Genomic DNA, 15,048 nt, shown 5'->3' with positions numbered 1-15,048 from the left:
GGGCACAAAAATGACTATATTTCGAGAGATGATCAACCACAACCAAGATCACTGTCTTGCCACCGGATTTAGGAAGCCCTTCAATGAAATCCATAGAAATATCAGTCCAAATCCATGTAGGGATGGGCAATGGTTCGAGCAAGCCAGGAAGGAGGGTCGTTTCACCCTTGTGGCGTTGGCAAGTATCACATTCAACCACCATCTGTTGAATCGTCTGTTTCATCCCTTTCCAAAAGAAGTTTCTCCTTGCTCGCTCATAAGTTTTGAGGAAGCCTGAGTGCCCTGCTGAAGGAGAAGCATGGAGTTCATTAAAAATAGCCTGATGTAGAGCTGGGTTCTGAGGAAGCACTAGCCGACCCTTGTATCGAAGAGAAGCACCATCCCAAGAGTAATGTGGTATAGCAGAAGGATTATTGGCTAGCTGGTGAATGATTTGAGATAAAGAAGAGTCACTGTCATAGCCCTGCTGAACAGACGCTAACCAATTGGGAATGGGCATAGAAATAGCGGAAAGGGAAGCTTGATTATCAAATGTGCGAGAAAGAGCATCTGCCACAATATTCTCCTTACCCTTCTTGTAGGTGATCTCATAATAATACCCCATGAGTTTGCTGACCCATTTCTGTTGTGTAGGAGAGGATACCTGTTGTTCCAGGAAGTATTTTAGACTTTGGTGATCGGTTCTGATGCAAAAATGACTCCCTAAGAGGTATGGCCGCCACTTCTGTACAGCATGCAAAATAGCCATCATTTCTTTTTCATAAGTAGAGAGGGCTAGATTCTTACCAAAGAGGGCTTTGCTAGTGAACGCAATAGGATGGTCATCTTGCAGGAGAACAGCACCCAATCCATTGCCGCAAGCATCACTCTCAATAGTGAAGGGTTTGGAAAAATCTGGCATCGCGAGAACAGGTGTACTGCACATAGCCTGTTTCAGTTGTTCAAATGCAGTCTCAGCAACAGGGGTCCAGGAGAAGGCATCCTTTTTTAACAGAGCTGTCAATGGTGCTGCAATTTTCCCGTAATCTTTGACAAACTTGCAGTAGTAGCCAGTCAACCCCAAAAAACCCCGAAGGCTCTTGAGAGTTTTAGGATGCGGCCAAGTTTTCATGGCATCTATTTTTGTAGGATCCACCCGCACTCCATGGTGTGCAACAATATGCCCGAGATACTCCACTTCCTCCTGGCCAAACACACATTTAGATAGTTTTGCACAGAGTTGATGATCAGAGAGAAGTTGCAAGACAAGCTCCAGATGATGGAGATGCTCAGCCCAAGTTTTGCTATATATGAGGATATCATCAAAGAAGACCAGAATGAATTTCCGGAGGTATGGTCGAAATATGTTATTCATCACTGCCTGAAATGTTGAAGGAGCATTCGTGAGGCCAAAGGGCATGACTAAAAATTCATAGTGACCAGCATGTGTGCAGAAGGCAGTTTTAGGTATATCCTCCTCATTAACCCGAATTTGATGATACCCAGAACGAAGATCTAACTTGGAGAAAAAATGAGCCCCATGAAGTTCATCAAGAAGTTCATCAACAACTGGAATGGGAAACTTGTCCTTTATAGTGAGATGATTAAGTGCTCGGAAATCAATGCAGAGTCGCCATGACCCATCTTTTTTGCGAACAAGCAAAATTGGAGAAGAAAAGGAACTGGTACTAGGGCGAATAATACCTTGCTTCAGTAAGTCACGGACAAGTATCTCGATTTCGATCTTCTGATGAAATGGGTAGCGGTAGGGCTTGATGTTGGGCGGAACACTGCCAGGAAGGAGCTGAATACGGTGGTCCTCTGGATGAGAAGGAGGTAATCCCACAGGTTCAGCAAATACACCAGAATACTTGTCCAAAATGTGTTGGAGATCGGCAAGAGTGCCAGAGACTGCTGATGGCTGCATCTGAATGGAATGGAGCTGAGCGATGACACCATGTGAATTCTTCTTAAGAAGTTTTTCCATATGGTGTGAACTGATGATGCTGAGAGACCCTGGTTGTAAGCCTTTCAAAGTGTGTTGGTGCCCCTCGGCTGAAAACTGCATCCAAAGTTCAGCAAAATCCCAGAGAATGGGGCCAAGAGTGCGTAACCATTGGGCACCCAAAACCACATCACAGCCACCTAAGGGTAAGGCAAACATGTCAGAGCGCATGTTATAATCGCCAATAGAGAGACGCACATTGCGACATTTCCCTTTACAAGGTAAAGTGCCCCCATTGGCAATCATGACTTCAAAGCTAGAGCAGGGATGGATAAAGCAATCAGCCTGTTTGGCTATTCGTGGATCAATGAAGTTATGAGTGCTACCAGAATCAATGAGTATAGTAAGAGGGATCTTCTTGAAGAAACCCTGGACCCGCATGGTTTGTGGAGTAGTGACTCCTGCCAAAGCATGGACAGATATCTCTGGTGGAGCTTCTGGTGAAGGAGGTTCAGGCTGGTGAGGCTCAACCTCATCATCCACTATTTCCTGAGCATCTACATATTCTTCTAGTTCCGATGGAGAATCCACATCCAAGAGATAGAGCTTTTGCTGAACACATCTATGGCCCCGAGACCATTTCTCATCACAATTATAACAAAGCCCTTTGTCTCGCCTGACTCGCATCTCTGTTTCAGACAAGTGCTTGATCGGAGTAGTTCTGGGAGCTGGTATGACTGGAAGGTTGTGAGAACCTGTATTTCTGAATGGAACAAAATTAGATCTGGAGCGTTGTAGAGCACTAATCTTGTCTTCCGCTAACTTAGCCAACCCAAGGGCTTCCATCATTGTAGTAGGTCGAAACATTTTGACTTCTGAGCGAAGTGCATCCTTCAGACCACTGACAAAACAACTACGGAAGAATTCATCAGACAAGCCCTCTGTGTGATTAGCTAATTTTTCAAACTCTGTCTGGTATTCTCTTACAGTGCCTGTTTGACGCAGTTTAGTGAGTGCTCCTGTGAAATCATCAAAGGAACTAGGGCCAAAGAGCTCCAAAATGAGGGTGCACAATTCTCTCCACGTTGGGCCTACATTAGCCTTGATGTACCAACGGAACCATTGAAGAGCTTCATGTTCCAAATGAAAAGATGCAAGGGGGACTTTGTGGTTATCCAAAGTATTATGCAAGCTGAAATACTGCTCTGCCCTATAGATCCATCCAGTCGGATCAGAACCATCGAAGCGTGGAAAATCAAGCTTTGGTCCACGGAAATTGCCAGAAGAGGACCCAGTATCTCCTGAATGGTTTCGGCTCATGGCTGACTGCTGAAAGTTAAGACCCAAAATTTTGTCATCCAGATCTTGAAGTTTGGTTTTGAGGGATGCCATTTCTTCTTCCATGATTTTTGCTCCTGTACGCGTAACAACCATAAAGCAAGGTTTTTTTTTTTTTTTTTTTTTCTTTTTTTGGAATGGGTAGAAGATGAGAAACAAAAACTTTTTTAGTTACGGCAAACTTGGATTTGGGTAAAACTCAGATAGGAAATGGGTGTTCGACGGGTGGTGGGAGACTATCTGGGGACAAGGGAAACAGAAAAATGAGGGTTTCAAGGGTAGGGAGGCGAAATGAGGCGAACAGTCGAAGAGGGATAAGGGAGCAAAATGAGGAATTGAATCTTGTGGCTCAGTTTGGTGGCGATTGGATGAGAGGTGAAAAAGATAGGGCAAACCCTAAAATTAGATAAATGAGGGATTTAGGGCTTTGATATGTAAAATTTGGGGTTGGGTCGCCAAGGAAGGAAGTGTGTGAAATGATATTGCAGATGTTCTACGGAAGTATGAGCAGAAACAGAAAGCAAACAAGGAAGCTACGACTAAAAAACAGAAAAATTTTTACTCTTTTTTTTTTTTTTTTTTGTTGAACAGTCGACTTAGAAAAATTCACTCACAGACAGAGCAACTGAAAAGAGTTATTGCAATAACAAGAGATATTAGAAGTGAGAGGAACCTGAAGGCCACGACAGAAAAAAAATTTGATGTAATTTCCACCCAACGAGCCCAAGAGAGTGCTCTGATACCAGATGTGAAGACCCTCCTTATAGCAATATCGTGAGAATGCTCGAAATAACCGAATACAAAGTGATAGCAGAACTCAGAATGAATCTACTGATCGCAGGCCACTTCGAGGGGGTAACCTCCTTTGAGCAAGCTCAATACAATAAATTCGTCCGTGCTCATCAAGGGCCTCAACCTATTCTTATATACTGAGTACGATCTAGAAAAGTAATACTACCTATGCATGTGGGATAATAAAATATACTCACGGGATGACTTACAAAGCATATGCGTCCAACAACACTACTCTAACAAAATAAACAGAAGGAACACACAGGTTCCTAACAGAAATCTCTTAATAGAGTTGACTTAATAGTCATTTTGTAAATCCTCTAACAAAGTGGCATTTCTAGATTGAAGTGTTTTAAGACCTCTACCAATGCCACTCCTTACAAGGTGATTTAAATCATTTAATAGGGTCACACCTAACAGTGTTTTTTGTAACCTTTAACAGGGTTGCCTCCTAACAAGGCTCACTTCAAAAGAGTGAAAAGTCGTAACTAGTTGCATTGGTGGTTTTCCCAAATTGGGTTTCCACATTAAATCATGGTGTCTCATCTGTTCGTGTTATTTTCTTACTTCTTTATCTTTCTGTAACTAAGTTACTAAAGGTTAATACACATTAATATGTCAGATTGTTTTGTTAACTGAGTTACAGTGAATATCTAGTTCTAACTGAGTTGTGAGTTAAAAGGAAGTTTGTATTGGCATCTAAGGGATTTAGAATTATTTTAGTGGTAATTGATTCACCCTCTCAGTTACTCCTCTTATATTTTTGATAGGAGCATTCTAGGTGTAAGAGCAATCTTGCATCAACCAAAAAAATATTTCATTTTGATTGTTTGAATAAGGGTTGTCTTAATATAGAGTTGTTGTCTATGGAGGCTTTCTCTTCATCTGCTTTAGCCATACGGGCTCAAAATGTCCTAATTTTAGAGGTGGAAGTTCATATCATTCATATTAGCTTTCCAATTGAGGCTCAATGTCATATCATAAGTATCGGTGAAGTTATTGTATATTTTTGGTACAAAAACTTTGGGCTCAATTTTGAAGGCCTAAATGTGCCCAGATAAGGCCCAGAAATTGGAAGGATGGGCACTTGTGTGAATATGAACTTGTAGATCAAAAGTTGAGGATTTTGAAAAGGGGTTATAATAGAGAATCATAGTAATGATTTAAAAGTTATGGCCTTCCAAATTTGGGCTGACCAAAGCTTCCAAAATAAATATCAAAGGTGTATTTGGCATACTCTCTATATATTATTAGGGTCTGTCGGCCATGTTGGAAATATAAGAGGATTAATTGAGAGGGAAGGGGAAAATTAGTTACTACACAAATAAATCCTATATCCTTAGATGTCAATACAAAATAACCTCTGAAAACTAAACTCTGTTGTTGCTCAACAAACACACAAAAAATGATGTAACTCAATAAACATTGAAAATTCTCAGCAAATACTTAATATGAAAATCTTAAGATATTATTTGAGATTACTATTATTTTAAATTAGGTACAAACACATAAGAGAAATAGCATGAACACATTTGACACCAAGATTTAATGTAGAAACCCAATTTGGAAAAAACCACCAATTGCAACTAGTTACTGATTTTCACTCTTTTGAAGTGAGCCCTCTTAGGAGCCAACCCTATTAAAGGTTACAAAACACACTATTAGGTGTGACCCTATTAGAGTATTTAATCACCTTGTTAGGAGTGGCCTTGTTAGAGGTCTTTAGACAATTCAATAGAAATGCCACCTTGTTAGAGGATTTACAAATAGCTGTTAAGCCAACTCTATTAAGAGATTTTGATCACTGCTATAATGATTAGAGAGTAACAATGACATGACCTAATTTATGATGAAATTGAATTGCTGATTATAGATCTCAATTCTGGCTTGTATACTTAATTCTTCTTGATCAAATGTGTCTTTTCATCTTCTCAAGGATATTCTTCTTATCCTTCTAATTCACTTCCTCTTGACATTATTAAATATTCAATTATCTTCCATGCATTCACACTTTCTAAATCTCAACTTAACCTTATATTTATATCTTTCATATTGTCAAGTTAGCTAGAATATAACTTAGAATAATTAATATTCATCTCCCCAATCGGCTAGAACCAACAAATAAATCAATTCAACTTAATATGCCAAAACAAGAAAACCCATTGTTAGTCAACCCTGCCCAGAAGACATTAACATAGAAATGATTTTCTTGTCTTAGCCAAGTGAACTCGGTCAACACTACATATTCAAAAATTTCCTTTGGCAATTGTGTGAGCTTAGTTAAAACTAATTCCATCCAACATTTCCTTGATTGACCGAGAGAACTTGGTTAACACTCAACTTCCACAAACCTTTTCTTTGACGCTCAAGTGAATTTGATAGATGCTTCCTTCTAAACTAGGCAAACTCTGGAATGCTTGGTAGAGATAGAAAATGGTCTTCAATGCTCAAGTGAGACTAGCATATAATAACTAGTAATGACATGACATTTTGTGTAACATCAAAGACAATACATAATTAATCAGTTGTTCCAACAGGCCCTAGGTATTAAGTTTGAGTATCTAGAACCTTCTCGGGTGGCATAAAATTGCCTATTTAAGAAATTCTTGTAGATCATCTAGGATAGCTCTAGGTGATAGTTTGCAACTTCATATTGCAAATTATTGTAATGAAGGTGACCATGTGGGTTAGCATATTGTAATTCTAAATTTTGTAATTCCACATATGTAATGATAATACGAAGCTTATATTTTATTCTCACAATTTGTTATTATTTCTTTGTTTCCATTGTGTTTAAGGTATTAAGGGGAGCACCCTTCATCACTCATCATCAAAATCTGATTTGATGTGCTCTTCCTTAGAAATATAACATAAATGCATTATTGACCAATTTTCTTGCATCTGCCATTATTTTCCCTCTAACTAATAATACTCTTTGGACCTTGGACCCCCTTGGCTTGGAGTCTACACCTCCACGTAGAGGCCAAGATTAGCCTCTACCTTGGGCAAGGTCTTAGGTTGGACTTTACTCTTAGGGTAAGGATTAAGGCCAACCTTTACTAGAGAGGACAATTTTAATGGTTCTTAGGTCTAATGTAGAGCATTATCATTTCCCCTGTTGTGTGGAGTTGGACCTTTTGATGTTGATCCTAAAATTAAGATAAAAGGATGTATTTTCACTTTATTTGATCCTCCATTATAATTCAAGGTGATTCATTATATATGAAAATTATTCATCCTTGATCATTATAATAGATCTATCCTCAAGATCTCAAGGTGCATTCAAAGATTTATCAAGGAAAGAAGCAAGAAAAACATTCATCATTCAAACATTTAAGATCTTTATCATCATGCATTTTCCCTCCTAGATCTAGCTTATTTCATCTTTGGAGATATTGGAGTTGTCCATTAAGGAAGAATCCACTTTCACTACATTCAAACATTCATGTTTTAGGAAAATTACAAACATCATATACAAGAGGTTTTATCTTATGAGGTTTTATTTTTGGTTTTAATCAAGGATATTTTATTAACATACTTGATAACATATTAAACATAATTTCATCAACATTTTCTATTCTTCATCATTATATTTAATTTTAATACATGTTAGTGTTCCTTATGTTGGCTTATGATTTAACAATGATTATTTACTACCAGTAGACAACAAAATGCATTACACCTAGAGGTAGCCAATTCTCATGGTTAGTATAACACACTATGTCTCTGGGCCAACAACATGAAGCACTATGCCTCCTAAACTTCTAGCTCTGTAAAACCAAGGTGGGAGTACCCTTAGGGATTTTAATTTATTTTCTAACTCTTACCCTTAATCCCTAAAACAATAGATATGGTCCAATTTCTCTAATATATGTGAAATAAACATGAACTATAGCAGCTAACAATATCTCAAGAATTCTGACACATAGATGATGACCACCCTTATATACTTGATATAATGTTTGATAGATTTAGAATTTGAATATAAATTGGATATGTGCAGCAATACTTACTTCAACTTGTATCTGATTCATATAATTAGTGCCTTATCCATTGTTACATAGAGTCAACTACTAGTAGGGGATCTTAATTCAAATAACTTGTAGATGAATTTATCAACTATAATCACCAATTCCCATTCTTATGAAATATCCTCTCTATAAACTCACAAAACCTACTGACTTATTGAAGCACTTGCTTAATTCCTTGAATTAAAAGCAACAATAAACTCAACATACAACCTATCTAGATTACATTCACTCAATTAAACCTTATTTAATTGACCTCAAAGTAAATAAGCTCATAAAATGAAGATAGAAATTGATAAAAAAGGCATAATGTAAGTACCCTTTTGTATTATCCTTTGAATAGATTGATACAACAACCAATAGAAACTCAATGAAAACTCAGAATATCTTGTTGATTCTGTCATTAATATGTAAACATTAGAGAATACAAGAGTTGAACATAAAACTCCAAACAACCACACACAGGTGGACCGATTATACTTTTTTTGAACAATTTTTTTTTTATACAACTCTTAGATCATCACAATGCCTTGAAAACTCACTTATATAGACATGAGTTGCAACCAACAAAGGGCAATTGTGACTGACAGTTTTCCTTTTGGAAAAGATATTTTAAACTTTGCAAATAGCCACAAAAGGACAAAAATTTATGTAACATAAAGTTAATACATCAAGTAATTCTTTGGTAGGTCCCATTTTTGTTCCATCTCCAAATGCTATGAATTCCATGATTAGCTTTTGTGTTAATCTGAATCCTCAAATTATGTAGCCATCAAACTTGCCAATGCTATGTTTTGTTCTAGTATCTACAAGTTAACCTCAACTCAGGGATCTTTATTGGTTTGATCATGAACTATTAAAACTACACTTATTCTTGTTTCATCTTCTGCCATGTCATCATCTTGGGGCTCTGAACTTGCAACTGCAATTGATTGCTAACCTTTATCCTTGTCCTCTCTCTAATCTGGTGCTATTATATCAACAATCTATACTTCATCTTCCTACACCTCATCATCTATTTTAGCTTCTTCCAACTATTAATCAAGAGAAATATCTACCATCCTTTAATTTGTTGATGAAAACAAATCTGATGAAAAACTAGCCATATATGATCTTAATTTCATCTGAAAACATAATTCTACACTTTTCATTGAGAAACCCCCAAAATTATAAATCCTCCTATAGCCACTTCTGGTTAACACCTACACAAAATTTGATTGTGAAAATGGATAGTTTGTTCCTTACTGATTCCAACAGTATGCTACACTACACATTTCAGATAAAACCCGTGCCCCTAAGACCAATTTGAAATTTTAGCTTCTAGACTAGACACAACATTAAAATTGAAAGATTTAAAAGTTCATATAGTCGAAACTATATAAAACTTAAATTCATTTTAAAATCTTTCAATTTGAAAATTATGAGCATTGAAAACATTTGGATTTTTATTATTTTAATATTTCCAATTCTTCATTCCAAATTTCTTGCCAAGTGTCAATCCTCCATTGGTCAGGCCCCACATCCACCATGTATTTTCTTACTCCCATAGCATCAAAGACATCCATTTTCCATGCCTCTATATCATGACAAAGTCAATTTTCATAACATTGCAAGCCCTTGAAACTCACCTTGTGATCTCATGATTGCCCACCAAATTCGTAGCATCTTACGCCTTGGATTTGAGCCTCTTGACAATACGATGTCATCGTAACATCACACACCTTTGATTTTTGCACCTCGATCTCATGACTAGCTCAAATTTCAGAGCATCATCAACATTTGAAATGAACTCCACAATATTACAAAAATTTCATAATATCGTATCCCTTATAACTCCATTTCCTGACCATATGACAAGGGGTCATCATAGCATCATAAACCACTTTTCTTTAACCTATGATCACATTATCGCAGTCAAGATCACCTTTTCATAACATCACCAATGATCCTATTTTTCTTTACGATGCTACGCCAAACTTGAAACCTCCATATCATATCATTGGTGGTTTATCATTTTTCTTGTGTGATTTTACAATTAAGCCCTAGTCATCACATTAGAGAGCCTCTTTCATAACCCTAAGATCTCACGGTGAAGGATTTATCATAAGATCAAAGACCATAATTTTCTACCCAACTTAAACCTTTTCTGGTCCCACTATTTTTGAAAGCATACATACTTGTCACTTGTATGTTTGCTCTATCCAATCAGGAAAAAAATTCTTATCTAACAGCTCATCACTTTATTCGCCTTTATCACCTTTACGATCCTAAGATAACATAGTATCATGTCATCGCAATGCCTTCATATTTATTTTACAATCCCACGATGAACACCTTGTTGCAAGATCATATATGCGCCATTAACTACTCTCGATACCACATTAAACTTTTTATCATAACATCAGAGAAGGCAATAATGCAAGCCACTCAAAATGTTATACGATCATACGATACAAAGGATATCGTATGATTGGGGAAACTCAAAATTTTATCTACAATAATATGACACAACAACAATCGTGGTATCGGGAAAGGCTACAACCATTTCTTGTGATACTTCGCTAACCCTCCATTGTAACATCATAAGAAACAATATATTTAAAGAAAAGAAAACCCGTTCATTCAAATGGCTTAGGGTTACAATTAGGGATTGAATCAACCATCAGGCTTATGTTAAAACTAGGGTTTAATAAGTTTTTCAATGGTTATTAAAATGCAAGGCCAAAGAACCAAAAACCCTAGTAGGAAAACAATGAATTCAATTTTGATTTTTAACCTAAGATTTGGAAAAATTTATTTTGTAAAAATTAGACCAATAGTGGCTCTATCTGGGGATGATAGACTACCTAAGTCTGTGCAAGAATATAGAATCTATGGCTGAGCAGACCACATACCTGACTTTCCTTGGAACCTAAAAAAATTGAGAGAGCAACAACAATAGGGAAAAACTATGTATAGGAAACTACACAAAGACTAAAGAATTTACAAATGTACAGAAGCCCTAAAACTATTGTTCATGGAAACAAAGATACTTTACAAAAAATATCTCTTCAAGAATTGTCCATGAATAGGCAATTCAAGAATATCTCCAGTTAGATCCCTCAGATAATATGAATCTTCGATATTTTTCTCATAAATGTCATATGGACCAAGCTAGATAGGATCAAACTTACCATTCTTGCCTGTATCTTCCATCCTGGTATTCCACATCAACACCATATCACCTATTTCAAATTTCCTTTCAATAGCTCTCCTGTCATACAGGTGTTTCATCTGTGACTGCATTTTAGCATTCTAAATAGAGGAATCCCTTCTTGTTTCTTCTAATTGTAGGAGATCATCCATCCTAAGCTGCATCTCATCAATAATATTATCTTCATAGATTTGAATAAACTTATACATCTCCTTCAAATTATTCTGTGGGAGTCTAGCCTGTATACCATAAACTAAATCAAAAGGAGCACATACAATGGCCTTTTTCATAGTAACCCTATCACCCCACAAAGCTAATGGCAATTTGGAATCCCAAGCCTTTTTATTCTCTCCTAGAATCCTCTTGATAATTTTCAATATGCTCTTATTGCTTTATTTTGCTTGACCATTCCCTTGGGGATGTTATGGTGAAGATGTATACTCTATAATGCCATATTTCTTACAGAATTCTTTATACTCCTCAGATCTGAAACACATAGCATTATCAGTTACAATCTTCTGTGGGCAACCAAATTTGGTTATAATATTTTTTAAAATGAAATTAATCACTACTTTACTTGTTGCATTCTTAGTGGGATTTTCTTCAACTAACTTACTAAAATAATTGGTAGCCACCGAGATCCAAGAATGTCCACCACTGGATTTGTTTGCAATCTCACCAATGAAATCAATTCCCCATTGTTGAAATGGTGAATGCACTTCAACAAGTCTTAATGGTAAATTCCTAGAAAATTTTAACTTTCCACTAAACCTTTGACAAGCATCACATGTTTTAACAAACTCATGAGCATCTCCAAAAAGTATTGGCCACCAAAAACCAGCCCTAATAACTTTATGAGTAGTGGTTTTAGCCATATAATGACCACCACACACACCTTCATGCATATCTCTTAAGATCCTTTTAAACTCAATTTCACCTACACATTTCAAAAAGACCCCTTCCATACTCCTCCACCACAATTGCCCCTATACTATAACATACCTTATAGCTTGTAACTTCAAGGATCTTTTCTAGTTGTCTATTAATCTGGGTGCAGATTTCATGTTCTATAAGTAATAAATCACATCTACATACCAATCAGAGGTATCCATATCACAAAGATTATCCCTACAACTATCATCAAATTGGTTAATTTGGTTTGCCTCTAAATTGGCTTCTACCATCAATTTGGCCAAGCCTTGACCTCTAACCAGTTTGGTGATCTGAATACCAATGTTAAATTCTTGTATTATGTTAATCTACCTACATCTTCTGCCAAATACCTCTTGTTATGAAAAGATATCCTTTACAGCTGCAGTAGGGACAAATGCAATGACATTAGCACCCATTAGGTAACATCTAAAAGCCTTCACCCCTTTCACCAATGCATATGCCTATTTTTCATTTATATCATACTTCAGTTCTGCTGCCTATAATGATTTGCTAAAAAATGCTAAAGGTTGTTCATAACTTTCTTCATTTTTCTATAATAGTACTATAGCAATAGTGTGAAATGAAGAAAAATAAAATATATGCATTGGATTATCATAATTTGGTCTCCTAAAAATAGGAGCATCCTTAATAGCTTGCTTGATCTTCTGGAATGCAATGCTAGGCTCCCCATCCCATTTTATCTTAGAACCTTTCTTTAACATTCTTGATATAGGCCTACTAATCTCTGCAAAATTAGTCACAAATCTTCTGAGAAAATTGATTTGCCCAAAAAATGATTGAATTCCTTTAATACTTTTAGGCTTTCGAATTTTGTCTATTGCTTCTACCCTTTTAGGGTCAATCCTCACTCCATGCTTACCAACTAGATGCCCTAACAACTTTCCTTCAGTAACACCAAAATTACACTTTCTTGGATTCAAAGAGATGCCATACTTAAGGGCTCTGATAAATACCTTTTCTAGATGCATGCAATGATCATTCTCATCCTTAGAATAAGTAGTTAAATCATCCTGATACACAACCAAAAATTTATCAATAATATCAAAAAAAGCCACATTCATTGCTTGTTGAAATGTAGCTCTAGCATTTGTAAGCCCAAAAGGCATCCTAACATACACATAAGTACCCCATGAAGTAGTGAAAGCAGTTTTAAATTGTTCTGATTCTTTAACAACCACTTGATTATAACCTAAAAATCCATCCATCATGGACATAAGTTTAGAGCTAGTAACCTTTTGTAACATAGCTTCCATATTTGGTAAACAATAATTATCCTTTAATGAAGATAGATTAAGATTCCTGAAATCAACACACAACCTTATGTCTCCATTTTTCTTCTTAACGGGAACTAAATTGGACACCCAAGAGGAATGTATAATAGGCTTTATGATCACTGCATCTCTTAACTTGATTAGTTCCTCTTGCATTTTGGGAGCCAAAGTTGGATTTATTGGCCTCTATTTCTGCCTAAAAGGTTTAACATCTGGTTTCAAAGGGATTTCATGTTGAAAAAGATCTTCTCTATAAGCTTTAAGTTCATCATATGACCATGCAAACACATGTCTATATTTCCTTAACAGATCTATTAGGTCTTGCCTAATTTTAGAAGACAATTTCTTACCAATGTATACATTCTTAAGTGTTTCCTTAGTTCCTAAATTTACCTCCTCTAGATCTTTAGCATCATCTTGTGATCTGTCTTGGTTGTCAAAAATAGTTTCTAAAATAACTAAACCCTTTTGGATTTTGTTTGTCTTCAATTGCACAACTTCCTATCCAAAAATAGTACCTTTCCCATTTATATTCTCTACATAGGTTGCACAATCAATTTCTTGTCCTGACAACATATTCTCACAATTCATAAATCTTAGAATGTCCTTATCATCTTCAAATACTTGCCTATTTTGGACATTATAAAAAATAGAGGGCCTAGTTTGAGTCTCAATTTTAGATATACCAGAAAATGTAATGTCATTAGGTTTTATTGCTATATTTTCTAGAAAATATACCATCTTGTTACTAGTCCTATCTTTCCAAACTATCCCAAATGCATCAAAATATTCAATCATGTCCCATACAACATTTCTGTATTGTTTTAATCTCTCTTTTTTTTAACACATAAACATTTCTTACTTAGGATACAACCAAATTAGAATGCCCTATAACATGCAAACATTTTATTCCATGCCTATGAGCTAGTTTGAGTCCTAATAACAAAGCTTCATATTCTGCTATGTTGTTAGTACAAGGGAAACTCAATGTAAAATAAAATTTGTATGTTACCCTAGCAGGAGATATCAATAGAATACCTACACCTAATCCATCCTTGTAGAAATCACCATCAAAGAACATAGCCCATAGATCACCTTTATTTGTCATTGTGTCAACTTCTATTTCCATATGAGATTTATGCTTGCCTTTCTTCAAAGTTAGAACCTCAGCTCAGAATGCATTGAAATTTGTATCAACAAAGTTTGTCATATCATCCTCTATCTCCTCTTCTATCATATATACAAGCTTAGGCTCTCTATTTTTTTTTACTAGTTTTCCCTCAATGTTGAAAGTAGAAAATGATAAATCACATTGTAAACTCCCCCCATGGTAGCACTCCACTTTCTAGACAACAACATGCCATACTAAGGTGGAATGTCAACAACTAATACACTCATAGTAAGCTCTTTGTCAGGATAAGCTGTCAATTTATATGGTAAAGCATAAATAGTGCCTATGATTGTCACCTCTCTTTTTCCATAGCACATCATCTTCCCTGAGTAGTATCAACCCTCAAGCCCAATTCTTTCATTATCTCAAAAGGCATC

The sequence above is a fragment of the Cupressus sempervirens genome, chromosome 11 (assembly GCF_028749045.1).
Source record: "Cupressus sempervirens isolate cs-2001-9-10 chromosome 11, ASM2874904v1, whole genome shotgun sequence".
In the NCBI taxonomy this organism is placed as follows: domain Eukaryota; kingdom Viridiplantae; phylum Streptophyta; class Pinopsida; order Cupressales; family Cupressaceae; genus Cupressus; species Cupressus sempervirens.
Note: the sequence above shows the minus strand (reverse complement) of the source record.